The 21589-nt window shown below is 41.3% G+C and overlaps 2 long non-coding RNA genes across 3 annotated transcripts in view; one reads left to right on the top strand and one right to left on the bottom strand.

Moving 5' to 3' along the window:
* Window positions 1-15668, bottom strand: part of LOC134299150 (uncharacterized) — a 34062-nt gene extending 18394 nt beyond the window's left edge. The window contains exon 1 of the long non-coding RNA XR_010006307.1: window positions 15486-15668. This is a non-coding gene — a long non-coding RNA (uncharacterized LOC134299150). The remainder of the gene's footprint in view (window positions 1-15485) is intronic.
* A 5-nt stretch (window positions 15669-15673) lies between these two features.
* LOC134299151 (uncharacterized) overlaps window positions 15674-21589 on the top strand; it is a 37593-nt gene continuing 31677 nt past the window's right edge. For both annotated transcript variants that reach the window (XR_010006309.1, XR_010006308.1), the window contains exon 1: window positions 15674-15861. This is a non-coding gene — a long non-coding RNA (uncharacterized LOC134299151). The remainder of the gene's footprint in view (window positions 15862-21589) is intronic.

Raw genomic sequence — 21589 nt, 5'->3', positions numbered from 1 at the left:
TGTAAACAATGATGTATAAACATTTCCACTGAATTGAGAAGTTTATTAGCAAGACAACCCTTCTACATCTCTTAGTGCTGACGTTATGTTCTCAAGGGGAAAAAACGTTGTGAAACTTGCAGTACAATCACACCCTATAGCTATTGGGGAAGGATGGGGGGAGAGGTGGAGAAACCATCTTTCTTTTCATATCGTTGTGAAAGCACTTTGAAGTGAATGCTGCTTGTTTCCATGTTCAAAATTTTAACTGAGCCCTATGAATACTCTGAATGATAATGCTCTTTTAAAATTGTTCAATACTGGATGTAAACAAAGAAAACGAGGATTTCTCTATAAAAAAACCCCACAAAATCAAGGAACTATATACTATATGTAGGGAAAACAGCATTGGCTGGACTAAAGTATGATCTCTTTTTTGTTCCTGATCAGAACATTAAACGAAGTCAAATGCACCTTTAAATGCCATTATCATTTCTCCCATGAAGGCAAGGCAAATTCCACTAAGAAGGTAATGCTGAGGAGCACATTTTAAATCTTTACAATCCAAGATAATCCAACAGCTTTCAACCTTAGAAAACTTTTATTTACTTTTGGCAACCGAAAACGAAAAAGCTTGAGACACAGAATAAGTAATGAAGATCTAAAGCAAAGTCAAAACGTCTAACCAAGAGTCAATTTCTCTTAGTTTCTAAAGAGGAGATCCAGTCAGGAGCACGTTAAAATTCACATTTCCTCTAATAGAAAGAGTGAAAGGAAAAGTCCTTATTCCAAACATTAGAAACCTTAAAACTACACAAAGAACCAAATTTGTTGGTTCCAAGTAGAACAGACCCACTAAATCAACAAAAACTTGGTCAATCAACCCTTATTTAAGTTCCACTGATTAGAGATTGCTGTGATAGGGACTAACATTTGAATTCATCAGAGTAAATTTAGGGTTTAAAAATTTATTTCATAAAGATGAATGACCAACTATGAAGACTTTCATAAACTCAAACCACTATATATACGGGAGAGCGTAAACTGATTTCCTTTCACCAAGAACTGTCAGCATTAAGTTCAATTATTAGAAAACCAGGTCTGCATAACTTCTATTTTAAAATAATTTTATTGTATAAAGGTGGCATGAAGAATGCAAAAAAGAGGAAAAAAATTAAAATACAGATAATACAAATACATCTATCCAACAAACCCACCCCCCTCTCCCCACCCGTGAATTACTACCAGGTCTGCAAAATTCATCAGTAATAAGGGGTCAAAATTAAAATAGGCTACACTTCTTCAAGTTGCAGACAACTTTCAAAGTAAAGATATAATTAATGATTAAACTATTTTGCAGAAAAGCCGTATTATGCCCACTCTCCACAGAGGTGAAACAGCAGGTGAGTGGCACTGCTAATGGAAACAGAGGGATCCTTGGCATCCCCATCAGTCTTCACAAGCAGACCACACCATGCTGGTAGAGAGGCAAGATGGGTTGGGCCATCTCCCCTCCTCTTGCTGCCTTTCCTTTTCTGCTTCCCCCAGATTGGAGCTGGGTGGGGAGGGAATAGCCTTCACTGGCCAAGTTATCATAGCGGGTTGGAGTTTGGTGAGTCATCAGAACTCTTTACCAGAGAAGGCTAGAGACCTTATAAAAGTACAACTCCCATGGCTGCCAGGGGGAACCGATGAGTGTGGCAGTCTCTTTGAGCTGTCCGAAATGCTTTGGGGGATTGCATGCAGCCTGTGGCCAAACGTTGCAGGTGTGCTATAACCTAACGTGGGGTCAGCAAATTCCTGGTGTTGTAGGCTGCATCCTACCAGCCATGCACAGCTACTGCCTTCATCCAAATCGCAGAAATTCTGCTGAGAAAAAAGTGCAAGTGGAGACACAGAAATATCTAGAGGGGCATAGAAATGTTGGTAGGGAGTTGGTAGATGGTAATGAATGCAGCCCACATGCTACATGTTATCCACACTGAGCTATTTTTTCATTACTCAAAAAGCCGAAGTTCAGAAAATGATTTAATTTTTGTATAATTTCCAAAGTCAGGCTACTTTTCTCAACCTTAAGATATTTTAAAAAGAGTCCAACATAAATTTTGCAAAGCTTTTTCTTGATTCAGTGCTTAATGAGTAAGAAAAAAACCCATTTAGCTTACCTATAAGGCCCTTTCCTGTGAAGAAGGGTCAGACATTCTAAATATGGTTAATCTTCCAGTTATGTGACCAGTTATGTGCCAACTTAATGCTCCAGGGCAGAAAAAAGGGGAGACTTTTTATGGACAACATGCTTTCAAAATCATACCATGAATTCAAAATCATTCATTTATTTTCTTTTTTTCTGTTGTTTTTTGAGTGGGAGGCTAAAACAGTGCTACAACCAAAAATAATGCAGAGACAGAAGAAAAAGCAGACAGATCCCAACAGTTAGAGAAAGGCAACAGACCTTAGTCTCGGGCTGGGTCTAAATTGCAACTGAACTGCATTATATGTGTCTATAATGCCATTCCAAACTGCATTATATGTCATTGTAGATCCAGCCTCTGTCCCCTGTCCAAGTATACAATCTAAATGATTTACATCCCTGTGAATATCCCTTTCCTGCCTCTTTTAACAGGAAAGGACCATATTATAGGTAACACAAAGCGTTCTTCTTCATGTGTAAGGAAGCAAAACATTCTAAATGTGGGATGTACCAAACTTCTTGTAGTTGGGTGAGCAAGCTGGAACTTGATCTAATTTATTAATCTACTACTTACTGAGAGATGCTCCTGTCAAAGGCATCTTTGGCCATGGAAAATGCATCAAATTTGTACTGTCTTACAAAGGTAGAATTTCCAAGTTGTCACCTAGTAGATCTCTGTTAGTGATACATTGGTATTGAAGATGGCTCAAGTTGTTATATTCCTTACTGAATGCACGAACTTGTGTACCGGTAATTGCATGCCCATGAAGTTGTAACAGGTGCTAATACATTTTTGATCCATCTACTTAAGGCAGATAATGGATACACTCTTTCCCAGGGAATGTTCATTGAAGAGATGAAGAGACAGCCTGTTTGGCAGAGATTGCTTATCTACTTCAGGTACACCTTCATGGTATGGTGCATGTCCAGCATGTGCCAAATCTCTAAGGCAAAAGGAAACCAGGATGGCCTCCTTATTCTCTATAGAATAGGTAGTTCAATCTCCAATCTTAGAAGAAAAATCAAACACGCAAAACATTACTCCCTTCTAGTGGACAATTCACCAGTCTGGAAGCCCATAGTGCTGACTGCTGTTAACAGAAGAGCTTTAGATACCTCCCTGATAGGTGTAAACAGTGGCACTATGAGCGCCATAATGACAGTTTGGAGATCCCACTAAGGAAATCTGTGGTTTGTTGGGGGAGCTGTGCTAGGATCTTGAGAAAACATCATACATTTAGGTAACATGCAATCCTAAAACCCTTTCGAGGGGAAAGTATGGACATGACAATGGCAATATGTCCCTTTTTTCTACTCCTTCTCAGAGAAACTTCAGGAGCAAGGAAATGGAAACTTCCAGGAAATCCCTCTTCTGACATATGCATCAGCATCAAAACTCTCAAACATTGTACTCATAATCCTTGCTGGTGGATGCTCTTCTTGACAATTGTCAAGAACATCTCGCATAAACAAAACAAAACAACCCACAGTGAGCTGAGTAAATCAGGGTATGCAAATATACTTCCATCAAATGGAGAGAAACCAGGAAGCTGCCAGGCTAAATCATCTGGAGGATACTTTTCAGTGTCGCCATCTTGAAGAACCTGTTTAACCTTATCAGGTTCACTTGCAAAGAACTAATCTTTTTGGGAAGTAGACAGATATTCTTTGAGTAAGGCACATTCTCTATCACTCCTATCTGGACTAGATAGCCTACGGTCTCTGAAAATAGTTGATGTTTGTAAAGTTTCTTGGCTCTGGATGAGTCTATGAAGGCATCTGGTGGTATCTGAGCAAATTCAATACTGTAGTCTATATCCTGGGAGACCTACTCCCATGTGCTTGCAAATTCCTTTAGCTTGCCTCCCATCTAGAGACTCATGTCATGCTTGCTGGAATTTGTATTACCCCTTAGCCTGGAGGCTCTCTGGAACCTTGCTGAATTTTGCTACGTGTTGCTGTCTGGACTGAAAACTGCTAGTACCCTGTGAAGTTCCTGGGTATGACTGAGTTCCTAGGATGAGATGGCTAGACAAAAAGATGTATGTTTGTGCCTCCTCCTTCCCTTCATGGATCAGGATCTTCCTTTTATCCCTGGTGTCCGTTAGTACCAGCTCTTCAGCCACACCAGCCCCTCATGGTCACTGCAGAGAAGCCTGTGCTCTGAACTGGATACATTGAGCCTGGCATCAATGGCGAAAGTTTTAGCAGATTGTTGATGCTTTGTCTAATCTTGAATGGTTCTTGAGAAATGATCTCCTTCAGGGCAATCTCTACTTGTGGGAAAGGGGATCTGGAAATATTGTCATGGTGGTAACTGCTGAACTCTGACATAGGAAGAGGGTTGGGCTAATACTAAAGAAGTTATGCAGCTATGTATGAAACTGGTGAACTTGACTATAACAACCACATAACACAATGCAATGCCTATTTAGAATTCCTACTGATTTACAATGAATTTACTCCTAGGTAAGTATGTATAGGTTTGCAACCCAAAAGAGATGTATTTAAAAGATCAAGATGTCAGTTTAGCTTAATGTACACCGCAGGACTGAGAAAAAAAGGATGGATTTGTCATTCATTTCTATATCCCGATGCTGATTTTCAAAAGAGTAAGTGGAAAATTCAAGTAAAGGTTTGACAAAATTGTGATTAAAACCCTAGGAAAAGAAAACCCAAGACAATTGCCTACTTACCTTTATTTCCAAATTGTGTGCATACAGACTACTATATACTGTATAATCAAATTCTGTATATTTCTGTGCTTTTATACAAACAGGAAACACACTACACTAGGGACTAATTAACATTGGGAAAATGAATGTATTCCACTGAGACATGATCTTCTGTGTTGTTTTCCCAACCACTTCAAATCTACAAGCTATTTTGTTTTAGATGTGTCACTGAAGTTCAAGCCATCTGATTTTAAGTGTATGATCCATTCAGAGACAATTCCCAGCAGTCATGAAATACAATAAATAAGGATTTTGTTAAAAGTGAGAGACATACATATAACAAGGAACAACAAATGTGATCACCAAAACTGCACACTATTCCTTACATGAGGCTCATATTTTCCAACTCAGAAAATAATCCATTGAAGAAGACAATACAATGTTTTCAAAATCACATGCAACAGGTAAAGAGAAGGCAGTTAAATTATCTCTCCAAATACAGTAGAGTCTCACTTACCCAACATTTGCTTATCCAATGTTCTGGATTATCCAACGCATTTTGTAGTCAATGTTTTCAATATATCATGATTTTTTGGTGCTAAATTCATAAATACAGTAATTACTATGTAGCATTACTGCATATTGAACTACTTTTTCTGTCAAATTTGTTGTATAACATGATCTTTTGGTGCTTAATTTGTAAAATCATAACCTAATTTGATGTTTAATAGGCTTCTCCTTCATCTCTCCTTACTATCCAACATATTCGCTTATCCAATGTTCTGCCAGCCCGTTTATGTTGGATAAGTGAGACTCTAACTGTACTACCACTCTGGGTAAAATGTCTGATGAAAGATTCAAGACATAAAAATAAGAAGTGCTTTAGCAACATACAAGAAGACTTATACTTTTGTTTACCGCAAATTGCTGAGAGAGTCACAACTAGACATTGCTTTTTTTAATATAAAAAGGAATTAGTTTAATTTAATAAGTTCTAACAGCTCTCCTGTACACTCAGGTCCACTGTAGGAGATTTACTTCAACCAGCCAGAACTTGACTGACAACTGCCACCTCTAGATTGCAGAATGACTTGCCAGAAGAGATCCAACAACTAAAGAAGCTGTCAGAATTTAAAACAGAATTAAAGACCTATCTCTTCCAGAAGGCCTACCCAATCAATTTTAATCTATTAATTTTAAATTGGCATTTTACTGGGATATCTTGTTTTTAATGGTTTTGTGTTTTTATCTATGTATTTTAACTATGTTATACCCCCCCAGACTTGAGGAGAGGAATGTAATTATTATTATTATTATTATTATTATTATTATTATCATCATTATTATTATTGTTACTACTATTATTATGAAACAAGCAACTAATGTTAAAATTCATGCCTTACTAGAGAGTTTTCTCCATGTGATGCCTACAGAATACTAGGCTTTGCTAGATCTTACAAAATTCCTAGCAACGTGCAAATAAATAATTTTGAACTTGCTGTTAGCATTATGTGCTTGCCACCTCCCACCACTACCTTGTGTTCCATTTTTCCCTTCATTAAAAGCTGCACTATGAACTATTTTGCCCTCATGCAAGATTTCTGTAGGTGTCTCAAAAGTTCTCAATGTACCAAAAAGCTGATGATTCATAGGAATCAGGCTGTGAATATATGCTCCTCGTCTAATTAACATGAATGTTGGCATTCTGGTAGCTCTGTGCATTAATAACGAAAAGTAGACAGAAGACTAAATTGTGTTTATCTGCCAGAGACGTTATTGAGTACCTCAGATGAACCATATTTAAGTACATACGCATATGTAATGTATATGTCAGAGTCCTTACCTCTGATGCTAAAGTAAGTTATTTAAAGAAATTGAGGGAGGTTAAGATTAACATTCATCCCTCTCCCATGCCCCCCAAAAAAACTCAGAGGTGCATCCTGAAGAATAAGAGATGGGACAAAAGGAGTTTCTTGAGGAGAATTCATCCAAACTCAAGGTAAATCTAATTTGGGGAAATTCTTCCATTCTGCAGGAACCCTATCCTAAACACTGTTCAGAAAAGCTACTTGAATCCAGGGCAGGGAAGAGGGGATGACAAACATGCTTTCCCTGAGCTTTCTTACGTTAATTCAACTTAAAAGCCAAGCCTAATGCTAGAAAATATAAGGTGTGCATACTGCAGAGAAGAATGCATATCATAGTAATTGCTCTTTTCCCATAGATTTTCCAAAATGCTGAATACTGCAGAACATAAATATTGCAGGTATGTTTTAACATAACTATAAAAGACTACTCTTTGCAAAGGAGCTACAAAGAATACTATACAATATTTTAATCATGGCAGTTTCTAGTTTGCTATTCCATATGTCATCCCTTACAAAAAAATCTTTGATATAAATCCTAGGTTAGTCCTGAATAGAACAAACCCTATTGAATCAACTGAATTCACCTATATGTTGACTCATCATTCAAGAACTGATTCTATAGGTGTATTCCGGATTATTTAACATACATGATCGTGTAGACAAATCCATAATCAAATAACTCAAATATATTTATTATAATAATACAGTACTAATAATAATAATAAAGCTTTATTTATATCCCGCTTTTCTCCCACAAAGGGATCCAAAGCGGCTTCCAACTTATTAAATAAAGTACAAAACAATAGCAATTAAAACACAAATACAAAACATATAAAACAATCAATAAATGTAAATATGCTTTTTAATAAATCTTTGCAAAATCCCCCAAAATAAACCCAGGATTATGCATTATATTAAAGATTAATGAATAATACTTTGTGGAGAATTTATTTTGTCAGATACAATGTTCCCTCACTTATCGCGGGGGTTATATTCTAGGACCACACGCAATAAGTGAAAATCTGCAAAGTAGGGACACTATTATTATTTTAATTTTTAATATTTATTTATTTACTCCATTGCTGCTTCTCCTCAGGGCTACCTCCTTGCTTCGTGCCTGGCATGTTCCTCTGGCTGCCTCTGTTCCTGCAGCCAGGGAAAAAGGAACGCCACTCTGCCCGGTCAATAACTGAGCGAGCGAGGGAGGGTAGATGAGAGAGTGAGGGTGGGCGGCAGGAGCCTGGAAGAGGCAGCCAGGCCACGCTGGAAACATGGAGGACTCAGAAGAGGGGGTGGAGTCCTCCACGAGTCCCACCCCCTCTTCCGAGTCCTCCACATTTCCAGCATGGCCCGGCTGTAGCGGCGTCTGCCTGACCACCTCTTACAGGCTCGTGCCGCCCGCCCTCACTCTCTCGCCCACCCTCCCTCACTCGTTCACTGACCAGGCGGAGCGGCATTCCTTTTTCCCTGGCTGCAGGAGCAGAGGCAGCCAGAGGAATATGCCAGGCACAAAGCAAGGAGACAGCCCTGAGGAGAAGCAGCAATGGGGTAAATAAACGAAAAAATATATAATTTCCCCGCAAAAGAGCGAGTCCGCGATAAGCAACCACGAAGTAGCGAGGGAACACTGTATAGTTAGTAGAAAAAAACCAACTACATGTTACCATTAGCTGTTTGATGTTGAAACATTTTCAAAATGGGAAGTTTAAGGAAGCTCTGTTTTCAGAATATGACACAAGATAGAATTCTAACTATAGATTACAAAGTATATCAAAAAGTGATAACATAGTCCAACTTAGATTATTATTATGAGTATGGTGGCTACAGGGCAAGCACTAGAAAAGCCTACCTGATGATGTGTTTTAACTGTGTTGTGCCATGACGGGAGAGTACCCAATAAATAATAATTATAATTATAATTATTACCACCACCACCTCCTCTGCTGGCCTCCAAGTTTAGTAGGTCCTGAAAGCTGAATCCTGCACACGATACTGCATGCTCATAACCAACACAGCCCAGACAGATAATGATTAGAAGCCCTATAATCAATTTGTATCTTGGAATGGCGTTAGGGACTTTCTTTTAATTTCATCACATTGAAAGTTCTTGTATAATACGTTGACTGTGTACTGAGGGACTTTCGAGGCTGGTTTCTATACCACCAAAATAATCCATCTGTAATTCAGAGTATTCTGCCCCTGATTCTCCTTTCCTCTTAGTGCCACATATACTCGTAACACACCCCACTGACATTATAATGATGGCTTGGCTACACATTTCATCTTTCCGAACTCAGATTGGGACTCTGTTTTCTCTTTCTCCCTGAGACCAGCACCCCCACTCTCTAGTTGAGCCCAGCCACAAATGAGATCAATGGTGAAGGAGTAGATCGTAATCCTTGCCACTGAAAAGTCCAAATAAACTGTGTATTTTCTTAGGGCTGCCAAAGCATCACCATTGCCTTACCTGTTAAGCACTTATGTGTGTAGGCAATCCCCTCACCATTGATCTTATGGCTGGGCACCTTGCTCTGATCTCAGAGCATGCAATTTTGGCAGGGAAGGCAGTGATGGTGCTTTGGTGACTCCAAAGCTAGCTTTTCAGTGGCAGAGGCCCCAATCTACACTTTTTTTAAAAAATGGCAGCATTTACCACCTAGCAGTCTGTAAGTAAGTAAACTTTTATTACGGTCAATGACCAGCTCATAACACCTAGCAGTCTGTCCCACCTCCTCTATATCACATGGACACAGTAGAAAAACAATGGTTTTCCTGGAAACCTTAGGGTAAGAACTGAGTTTTAAATCAAGAACATTAAAATCTTAGGAGTGTACCTACACTGCTGAATGAATGTAATTGAACACCATTTTAAATACCATGGCTCAGTGCTATGGAATCAGGGGAGTGTAGCTTGGTGAGGAACTAGCAGTCCTTAGCAGAGAAGGTTAAATAACATTAACCACCACCAACAACAAATTATTTGTCACCCGCCTCTCTTCACGGCTGGAGATGATACAACACAATACAAGCACCCAGATAAAACACTATATACAAAAATTCATATATAAAGGACAAATAATAATAATAATAATAATAATAACAACAACTTTATTTTTGTATCCCGCCTCCATCTCCCTGAAGGGACTCGGAGCGGCTCACATGGGGACAGGCCCAGACAACAACAAATTAAAATACAGATCAATAACATTTAAAATACAATAACTGCATAAAAACATAAACTGCGGACCTGCATCCTTAGGGGGAGTGTGACCCCGTCGAGCACAGGTTACCACTCTATGCCCCAATTGGCCACATGACTGACCTGAGGAGCTCTGTCTTGTCAGGATTAAGTTTCAGCTTGTTTGCCCTCATTCAGTCCATCACAGCAGCCAGGATCCAAGAGGCTTCCTTGGAACTGGGTGGAAAGGAGTAGTAGGGTTGTGTGTCATCTGCGTAGAGATGACACCAAACTCCAAAACTCCGGATGGCCCAGTGGGTTCATGTAGATGTTAAAGAGCATGGGAGAAACAATGGAACCTTGCAGGACCCCACAGGTCAATGGCCAGGAGTCTGAGCAGGAATCTCCCAGCTTCACCAACTGGGAATGACCCTCTAGGAAGGAGCAGAGCCATTGCAGAGCAATGCCGCCAATACCCATTCTGGAGAGCCATCCCAGAAGGATACCATGGTCGATGGTATCAAAAGCTGCTGAGATGTCCAAGAGGACCAACAGGGTCACACTCCCCCTGCCAAGTTCTCTGTGGAAGTCATCTACCAAGGTGACCAAAGCCATTTCAGTGCCATGACCAGGCCTGAAGCCAGACTGCAATGGACCCAGATCATCGGTCTCAAACAGAAATCCCTGGAGCTGCGAGGCAACCACCCGCTCCAGAGCCTTGCCCAAGAAGGGGAGGTTGGAAACTGGCTGGTAGTTATTTAATACTGAAGGATCCAGAGACACCTTATTCAGGATTGGTTTCACCAATGCCTGTTTTAAGGCAGATGAAAAATGTCCCTGGTCCAGTGAGGCATTTATGATCCCCATGAACCAATTCATCAGTCCCCCGCTGGCAATTTTTATTAGCCATGAAGGGTAAGTGTCTGAAGCACATGTAGTCACCCTCACAGCTCCATGGATCCCCTCAACGTTATCAGGGCAAACAAGTCCAAAACAAATACATTAAAACCAGACAAGCAGGTGCCTCAGTTATCTCCTCTGACACTGTTTGAAGGCTGGTGTCTAAGTTGGAGTGTATCCGAGCGACTTTGTCTGGAAAGTGATGTGCGAACTCACCATAGCAAATTGTCAGGTGGTCGGGGTAGCCCCCCCCCCCCAATCATGAGGATAGAATAGCTTCCTGACCACCTGAAACAACGCAATGCAGGCAGTCGAGAAAGCCTTTCTGGCTATCGCAATTCCGCAGAGTATGCTTTAAGAGAGGCTCTAGCCAGTGTTTGGTCGGACACACTTCGAGTTTTCCTCCAAGTGTACTCTAGTCTCTGCCTCAACCACTTCATCAAAGCCAGCTCCTCAGAAAAACACAGGGCTGGATTGGCTCTGCGGAACAAGAGGGGGCATTCAGGGGCAATCGTATTCACCGCCCTGGTTGTCTTGGTGTTATAGAGATCAACCAAGGCTTCGACAGGATCACCAGCTGCCATGATAGGACAATCCCCAAGAAATATCAGGAATCCATCTGGATCCATAAGTCCCCTGGGGCGGACCATCTTAATCGATTCTCCACCCCTACAGAGGTTTGGGGCTGTGGTTAGTTTGAAGTTGATCAGATGATGATCAGTCCATGACAACGGAAGAACATTTTGCTCTTCCACTCTGACCTCTCCTCCGTCCACAACTAAAACCAGGTGCAACGTGTGTCCAGCCTGATGGATAGGACCAGAAATCACTTGGGACAGGCCCATGGCCAGCATGGCAACCATGAAGTCCTGGGCTGCGCCAGATAAGGTGGACTCTACATGCATGTCGAAGTCTCCCAATACCACCAGGCGCTGGGACTCCAACATCAGGCTAAAGACCACCTCAGGCACCTCAGGCAGAGACTGCTGTGTCACGGGGTGGCTGGTACACCAGCAGAATCTCCATCCTGTCCCGGTTCCCCACTTTCAGGTGAACAGTCAAATCCAGGAGATTGTGGAATGGGGTATTTTATCTGTCAGATGGTTTCCCAATAGACCACTCCAACGCCCGCCCCCCCGGGCCTGGCCTGCTGCTGCACTCCAAAACCTGGAGGACACAGCTGACTGAGATTTACCCCATCCTGCTCATCCAACCAGGTCTTGGTAATGCAAACCAAATCTGCTTTTTCATCCAGGATCAAGTCCTGGGTGGCCACTCTTTTACCATTCACAGATCGGGCATTTAACTGTAGGACCTTAAGTCCAGAGGGGCTGTCATGTAGGCTATCCAGCTTATCTCTCCTCAGGGTCGCAAGGACTCTAATGCACTTCTCCCTGTGTTGTTGAAACTGATCACCTCTTCTCCTCCCCCACACAACCTAGATGCTAACAGAATGCAAATTTAAAATTCACAGTTTAAAACTGACTGGGCAGGCCTGCCAGAAGAGATAGAGACCTTGTAAGACTAGAACTTCCATGATTTCACAGCACTGAGTCATGGTGATTGAAATGGTGTGGACCTCACCAATTCCAAAGTGTAGATTAGGCATGGGCAATCTTGGGCCCTCCAGATGTTTTGGACTTCAACTCCCACAGTTCCTAACAGCCAGTAAGCTGGTTGGGGTTTCTGGGAGTTGACATCAAAAACACCTGGAGGGGCAAAGTCTGCACATGCCTGGTGTGGATGCACCCTTAAATAAGTGCCTTCACTATTAAAAAGATTGTTTTATCCTGCATCCTTATACCATTTTTTTTCCTCCTAGAAAGATGACTGAAAAGAAAGAAAGAGGGAGAGAGAGAGGGAGAGAGAGAGAGACTGGTTTACTGCTGATGATAGCAAACTGGGGAGGGAGGTTGGTAACCAAGTGAATACAACCCTGGGACAAGGATCCACACCATAAGGTGCATCTATACTATACATTCAATGTACTTTCACACCACTTTAACTGTCATGGTTCAATGCTATGGAATCATGGGATTAATTGTTCGGTGAGGCACCAGCACTCTTTGCCAGAGATGACTGAAGATCTTGTAAAACTACAACTCTCAAGATTCTACAGTATCAAGACACAGTAAATAGAATTGTGTCAAACTGCACTCTTACGGTGTTGGAATACCTCCCCACTCGTTCATTGTTATACAGGTAGTCCCCAAGATATGAAAAAGATTCTGTAGGTTTGTTCTTAAGTTGAATTTGTATGTAAGTCAGAACAGGTACATTTTTAAGTGTAACTCCAGCCACGTATGTATGTATGTATGTATGTATGTATGTAGATAGACAGACAGACAGACACACACACACACACACACACACACACATATATAAACTTTAGATAGTATAGGGAAGGGTTAACTTTTTAGCTAATAGGAACGATTATGTTTTTAATCAAATGTTTTATAATTTTATTGTTAATTTTGTTCACTTGTTTGTGTCATATCTTGTGTTTTATATTGATTTGATGTGTTATTAATTACTTATTCCGTTCTATGTGTTTTATTGTATTGTATTTTATTGTATTTATGTTGTGAGCTGCCCCAAGTCCCTTGGGGAGATGGAGCAGTATATAAATTATAAAGAAATAAACACCCACATGTCTGTTTTGCTGTCTGTGCCCAGTGTCAGAAGATTTACCTCACTTTTTGTCCCTGTGATTAATGGATTTTGAAAAAAATTGGCTTGTTGTGGAAACAAGGACTTTTTTTTTTTTCATGTCAGGAGCAACCGGAGTTGGGACTGAAGATAAAGCTTCAGTGGAGACACCTTTCCCCCATGATAACTTTTTCAGGAGTAAATTTCCCTTCCTAAGGGTAGATTTCTCTCACTTCCTGATGCCTCACCCCTCCCCCTTCTTAACTATGAGTCATTTGTAAGTTGGATGTTTGGAACTTGGGGACTATCTTTATTCACTTACTTAACCCCGCCTCACAAGATTCTACAAGAAGTTTTCTTTCTTCCTAAGGACTATCTGGGGGGGGGGGGGGGGATCCATGCTCACTTCTGTTCTGATGTGAGAACACAGGAAACTTTGAAAGTGCTAGGTTGCTGTGAGTTTTATAGGCTGTATGGCCATGTTTCAGAAGCATTCTCTCCTGATGTTTTGCCCACATCTATGGAAGGCACCCTCAGAGGTTGTGAAGTCTGTTGGAATGTCCAGGGGGGTTGAAGAACTCTTGTCTGTTTTAGGCAAGTGTGAATGTTGCAATTGGCCACACCGATTAGCATTGAATGGCCTTGCAGCTTCAATCCTTTGTTGGGAGGTGTTAACTGGCCCTGATTGTTTCCTGCCTGGAACTCCCGTTTTTTGAGAGTTGTTCTTTATTTGCTGTTCTTATTTTAGAGGTTTTTTTAAATGCTGGTAGCCAGATTTTGTTCATTTCCATGGTTTCCTCCTTTCTGTTGAAATTGTCCACATGCTTGTGGATTTCAATGACTTCTCTGTGTATTCTGACATGGTGGTTGTTCGAGTGGTCCAGCATTTCTGTGTTCTCAAATCCATGTTGTGTCCAGGTTGGTTCATCAAGTGCTCTGCTATGCCTGACTTATTCCAACAAAGAATTCCCCCAGGCAAGAAGCAGCCAGGTTTTGAAGCTACAAGGCCACTCAATGCTAATCAAGGTGGCCAATTGCAACATTCACACTTGCCTCAAGCAGACAAGATTTCTTTATTCCATCCTGGACATTTCACAAATATATAAACTTCACTTGCCTAGTTTCCAACAGACCTCACAACCTTGGCAGCACAATAATGACACTGAGGGATGAATGCAGTTTGGCACCGTGCGGTGGGATCTTGGGAGTTGTAGTTTGGCTCAGTGCGGTGGGATCTTGGGAGTTGTAGTTTGGCGAGGCCAGAACTACATCTTGAACGTTTCCATAGCAGTGCCAGTGGTGTCAAACTGCATTCATTCTATAGTTTAGATCAGGCATGAGCAAACTTGGGCCCTCCAGGTGTTTTGAACTTCAACTCCCACAATTCCTAACAGCCTCGGGCCCCTTCCTTTTCCCCCTCAGCCACTTAAGCTGAGAAGGGGCTTGAGGCTGTTAGAATTGTGGGAGTTGAAATCCAAAACACGTGGAGGGCCCAAGTTTGCCCTTGCCTGATCTACACTATAGAATGAATGCAGTTTGACACCACTTGCGCAGCTATGGAAACGTGCGAGTTGTAGTTCTGGCCTCGCCAAACTACAACTCCCAAGATCCCACCGCACGGAGCCATGGTGCCAAGCTGCATTCATCCCCCAGTGTCATTATTATGCTGCAGAGTGGGAGAAACGCGTTTCCAAAAGCACGACAGAAAGGCGGGGGCGTTGAAGGATGGGGAAAAAATGAGAGAGAAAAAGAAGTCTTGAGGCTGAGGAGAGGGAAGTGGGCGGCGAGGTCTTTCTAGAGGCATCCACGGCAGAGGATGCAAGGGTTCAACACTGGGAGGCTGAGGGATAAAGTCACTGGTGAGGAGGAGGCCTTTATTATATTTAGAAGACTCCCAGAGGATAAAGGGCGCGGCTGGAGCCTCTCCTGAGGGGCGGTTCCCTCCTGCCCCATGCATGGAGGCGCCCCTCAGGAGGAGCTGCTGCTATTACTGCTGCTGGCACGTTTCCCTCATGCCAGGCCAAAGCCTTCCTCTTCTTACTCACCTGGTCACGCCCTCATCCCTGTCGCCGGTGTGTTTTAATGGCGGCCTTCTCCTCCTCGTCGTCGTCCTTCTTCTTTTGGAGCCGCCGCCAACCGTGAGAGGAAACTTCCTTCAGAGAGAGCAAAAGGACCCCTCCAACGCTGCTGCTGCCGCCACCGGCTCGGCTCCTCTCTCAGCCACGGAAGCTCCCGCCCACCAACCACCGAGACTGACAGCTCAGGCAGCCAATGGGCACCAGCGGAGGCGGATTAAGCGGCGCGCGAGCACCCGTCAACGGCCTGCCGAGTGACTCACGCACTGAAAGGGGCGGGGCAGCCCAAGGTGACTGAGGTAGCAAGCGGCCAATTACAGGAGAGGAATTATGTCATCGGCTGTAGGTAAGGGCTCTTTTTTTTCGGGACCAGAGTCGTGATTAGGAAGGAAGGAAGGAAGGGCGGCGGTGGAGGAGGAGGAGGGATCCTTAAAGGGCCAGTGCACCGACCTGAGCAGAGGGATGGTATGCATCTACACCAGGCATGGGGAAACTTGGGCCTTTCCTCCAGGTACTTTGGGCTCCAACTCCCACTATTCCTCGCATCCTCAGGCCCCTTCCTTTTCCCCCTCAGCCGCTTAGCGGCTGAGGGGGAAAAGGAAGGGGCCTGAGGATGCGAGGAATAGTGGGAGTTGGAGTCCAAAGTACCTGGAGGGAAGGCCCAAGTTTCCCCATGCTCATCTCCACTGTATCTACACGAATAGTTTGACACCACTTTAACTGTGCTGTGAAATTTGGGGAGTTGTAGTTTGATGAGGCTCTCAACACTCTTTGGCAGAGAAAGCTAAAGACCTTGTACAACTACCTCTCTCATGGATTCCACAGCATTGAACTGTGGCAGTTCAAAATAGTCTCAAACTGCATTAATTCTACAGTGCAGAGGCCTTAAGAGATGGATGGGCCTTATATTAAGGAAGAAATTTCACCCAAGGAGCGTCTGTAAACGCTTCTCCCATCTTGGGATATAAGTTCAATAAAACTGCTTAAATTTAACGTGTTGTCGAAGGCTTTCACGGCCTGAGTTACTGGGTTGCTGTGAGTTTTCCCGAGAAGCCATTGAAATCCACAAGCATGTAGACAATTTCAACTGAAAGGAGGAAACCAAGGAAATGAACAAAATCTGGCTACCAGTTTTTTTTTTTAAAAAAAACCCTCTAAAATCTGGACAGTAAATAAAGAACAACACAACGGGAATTCCAGACACGAATCAATCAGGGCCACCTTACACTTCCCAACAAAGGATTCCCCCAGGTAGGAAGCAGCCAGGTTTTGAAGCTGCAAGGCTTTTCAATGCTGATCAAGGTGATTAATTGAAATATTCACACTTGCCTCCAACAGACAAGAGTTCTTTCGCCCACCATGGACCTTCCGCAGATATATAAACCTCGCTGACCTAGTTTCCAATATACCTCACAACCTCTGAGGATGCCTGCCCTAGATGTGTGCAAAATGTCAGGAAAAAATGCTTCTGGAACATGGGCATACAGCCTGGAAAACTCACAGCAACCCAATACTTAAATTTACTTCAAGGTAGCCAACTTCCTTCTAATTCAATATTCTTGGAGGGTTGTAAAGCTAAGGCTGCATCTACACTGTAAAATTAATGCAGTTTGGTATCATTTTAGCTGCCATGGCTCAATTGCTATGGAATCCCAGGAATTGTCATTTTAGCCTTCTCTGCCAAAGAGTGCTGGTGCCTCACCAATCCTAGGATTCCTAACATTGAGCCATGACAGTAAAAAGTGGTACCAGGTGTATTAAACCCCAAGTGCAGATGCATTGACCCGCATTGATTGAGGGTGAATCTACACGGTAGAATTGATGCAATCTGACACCACTTAAACTGCCAATGCTTGAAATCATGAGAACTGTAGTTTTACAAGGCCTTTAGCCTTTTCTGCCAAAGAGAGCTGTGGCATTACCAAACTGCAGCTCCCAGCATTCCATAGTATTTAGTCATGGCAATTAAAGTGGTATTAAATCATATTAATGCTACAGTGTAGATCAACCTGCAGCTGTTCTTAGGCAGGACTCATTTGGGCTTCTGCAACACAATTCTGTCATAGATCATTGTATGCTGGCTGCATGCAAAAATATTCATCCTAGTTTATAATTTAGTATTTCTTATTGTAAACTGAGGGTGTAATTTTGAAGTCAGAGGGAAAAAAGACTGAGTGAAATCCTACCCTCCAACTTTTCACAGGCGGAAAGGGATAGGCTTTCAGAGTGTGGCCAAAAAGGTGTGCCAAGCAAAGAGGACAAAGGTTGTTAAAGATGAAGAACACACAAAACCCTGGAATTTAAGTACTGAGTTTAGTGCATCCAGAGCCTACTGGGAAGGGCAAAACAACACCCTTCTTCCTACTGAATTAAATGCTTTGCACTTTGAGTTCATATTGCCACACCTGAGGAAGGCCACTACAAAGAGTGAAAGCTGGAGGAGAGATAAGAAACTGCAACATTTTCAAAGCAACTGAGAAAGTGAGAAAGCATATGATTAATCAAGGCCTTCCTTGCCAAGCCCAGATGGTTGGTGGGTATGCTGAAATCAACAGGGATTACTAATACACAATCATACATATGATTACTTTCCATGTGTTTAGCTATCATGGACAAATATAGCTTAGAGAAAATGACAGTTTGCTACAGAAATGAGGACTTAAAAGTCTTCTACTTTGCACTTGCAATTACTTTGAACACAGGTCTGTTGTCCCAAAGTGAAACACCAAGGAGAACTGAACAAAGGTAACTAAAAGATTCTTTATAATTCAGATGTTCTTCCAATTCAGAACTTTGAGGTTTTATTTATTTTTAATCTAAATAAATGTTCAATACATAACAATTTTCTGACTAAATTGTATTTATATAGGCTATTTTCAAGAATTTTGTTTTCTTTTCAATATCCTGAAACATATTTATCTTTTACATCCCATCCGTTGGGTATTTCCAGTCCACTCTGGCTTTTATTGTAACAAGCATGATGATAATTTTATGCTAGACCAAATTATACACAATAAATTCTATGTTCCTAAAGTAGCAATGTGACTTTTTATGTATAAAGAATGCTAATATTCAATTTTTCAGATAATTTTAAAATTGTTTTTCTTTTTGAAAAACAAAAAGCCCGAGGAGAGAAAGTTTTTCTCATGGCTTGAAAGTATCCAGAAATGTTATCCCTCTTGTGGCTGGTATCACACTAGAGCTGAAAGAGTAGGCAGAGTATACATCCCTTCTGAAATCCCATGGCTGCCTCCTGCAGAATTCTAGAGCTTGTTTAGACTCTTTGTCCATCTGATTTTTGTATCTACATTGACAATTCTGTCATGCTCTCTCTACATGTTTTAAGTATTGACTAGCTTAGCATCTCATAAGGGTTAATTTGAAGCCTGTTTCTTTGAGATATATAACAATGATTATTGATTCTATAATGTTATATAAACAGATTTATATCCATGTACACAATACTAAATAATCCAATGTATTTATCTCCTAGTTCTGCATTCTGTTATTAATGCACCACTAATAATATGTGGGACTCATTGCCAATTCTCAAGCATCAGTTGGAAAGAGAAGAAATTTCTCCCTTCACCACACCATACTCAACAACTATTTTTTTTCTTTGTCTTCAAGTTGTCTGTTGCCTTGGGAATTTCAATGAATTTTCTTTGGCAAGGAATACTGGGAGGTGGTTTTACCAGTTCACTCTGAAATATAGTCTACAACACCTGATATTCCTTGGCAGTCTTTCATCCAAGTACTAACCAGGACTGACTGACTCCACTTACCTTCCAAGATCAGATGGGATTTGGTGCCTTAGGGTATTAAGGTCTCTTATAATGTAACTAGCCATCACTAATTAATTCAGTTATGCAGCCAAAACACTTGTTTGAATAGTTGCACAAAGAGAGTTTTTAGATGATCTCGCATGAGCATTGTGATTAGATGATCATCATATAGTGTAGTTATTTTTTCTTGACAACTCATGCCCCCTAGTGGTTATATCACACAATATATTTTATGCTATTTTATATATTGGAGCCACAACTATATGATTGGAACAAAATTATTAATTGTAGATACAATTAAATTATTTTCAATATAAAACTTAGTTTTATTATGAGTGTCAGAAAATTATGGGTTTGTTTTGACAATAAACACCATTGTGAAAATCAACGGTATTAAAACAGAAAATCTTTAAAACCAAAATTAGTTGCATAGGTATACGAGCGTGGTCTCAAAATTCACAGTTGGCAATATTTTATAACTAGGAAAATTGAGTGGACTTTCAGATAACTTTCTTTTGTGGGAAGTAGCCCTCTCTTGGCCCTAAAATGATGAAAATTAGGGAATTTGGGAGGATGTGGCCCTCCAGGAGGCTATTACCCCTGCTCTAACAGGTGTTATGCCCATGGCCTTATTCCTCATGCTGTCATTGCCTACATCTTAGAATCAAAGTTGTAATTCTGAAGGTTTTCGCCTTTGTAAATGACATGGCTATAAACACAAACTGAGTCTGAAAAGCAGTGACTTCTTGTACTAAAGACAGCTAAGGAGACATTCAGAAGGCAAAAAAATGAAGGAAAGGATCTAGATATTACAGTATGATGGATTGCTGTGCTTTTAATTTTAAAAAGCAAGTGAAAAAACTGATATTGAGTCTTGTGTCTGGATTAAGTCTGTGTCAGAGATAACCAAGCTTAACAGTTAAAAGTAGGTTTCTCAAGCTTGTACTACTAGAGAAATTCAGTTCCAGCTCTGAAAGTTGTGCAGGATAAATCACTGGGATATTATATTGCTTGAAATGTGAAGAAAATGGCAACTGATATGACAAAAGACGCTGGAGTACCTCTCCTGGGGAAGTAAGGTTTCAATATATATGATTCTTAGAAGGAAAAGTTGGTGGGAGCACACGATAGAGGAGTTAAAAGCTGTACTTGGTACACAAAATATTTGAGGGATGAGCAGGATAGTAGGCGGTTTAAGAGCTAAAGAGTGCTGTTTTCTACCACAAACTGGTGTCTTACAGCATTCACATTTTTAAACAAAATTCCGATAAACAGTATCTGGTTTTGGAAAATGGACAGTAATCACTTTCTAAAAATACTATTTTTGACTGTTTCCTTGTACTGTTGTATCTATAAACAGTACCTGAAATCATTTAAAGCAGTATTTTTTTGTTCTTTGGAAGAGTGAAGAGGCTTCTCCCATAAGACTAAAACCCAGACACATTCTATGACACTGAATAGTGAATGATTCAGGGCATTTAAAATATTTATTCATATATCTCACAGTCGAATTATAAAATTAACATTTATATATGAAGTGATAGTCATCAGCTTAGACCACCATAAAAAAGGGATGAGGGGTTGACAGATACATAGAAAACATGGCTATCAATGTCTACTAGTCACTATGATACCACTTCTCTGTTGTGCCAGCTCCACTGGCTGCCAATATGCCACCGAGCCCAATTCAAAGTGCTGGTTTTGAGCTATAAAGCCCTAAACGGTTCTGGTCCAACTTACCTGTCCGAACATATCTCCTCCTATGAGCCGAGAACCTTAAGATCATCTGGGGAGGCCCTTCTCTCTGTCCCATCAGCCCCACAGCTGGTGGGGACGAGAGACAGGGGCTTCTCAGTGGTGGCTTCTCGGCTGCGGAATATCCTCACTAGCAACATCTGGCAGGCTCCATCTCTTTTGGGCTTTAAAAAGAAACCAAAGACGTGGCTATGTGTGCAAGCATTTAATGAATAACTTTACGCTCGACACGGTCTGGACTAAGGATTATGCGCAAGGTTCCTGGACGAATGGATTCAAGCACTTTATATGTTTTAAGGTTTATATATTGTTTTTATTTGACTAATGTTTAATTGTTTTTAAATGCTCTACCTTGATGTTATTTATTGTGTTATTGGCATTGAATTTTGCCAGTTTTGTAAGCCGCCTTGAGTCCCCTTGGGTGAGAAAAGCGGGGTAGAAATGCTGTAAATAAATAAATATGATTGTATTGCATCTGGTAACAGAAGTAGTATGTCTCTCAATACCTGCTGACATGCAGTGTGAAAAGGATGT

Source organism: Anolis carolinensis, chromosome 5 (genome assembly GCF_035594765.1).
Source record: "Anolis carolinensis isolate JA03-04 chromosome 5, rAnoCar3.1.pri, whole genome shotgun sequence".
Lineage (NCBI taxonomy): Eukaryota > Metazoa > Chordata > Lepidosauria > Squamata > Dactyloidae > Anolis > Anolis carolinensis.
The sequence above is the reverse complement of the archived record's forward strand: the minus strand, read 5'-3'. Positions and strand labels throughout refer to the sequence as shown.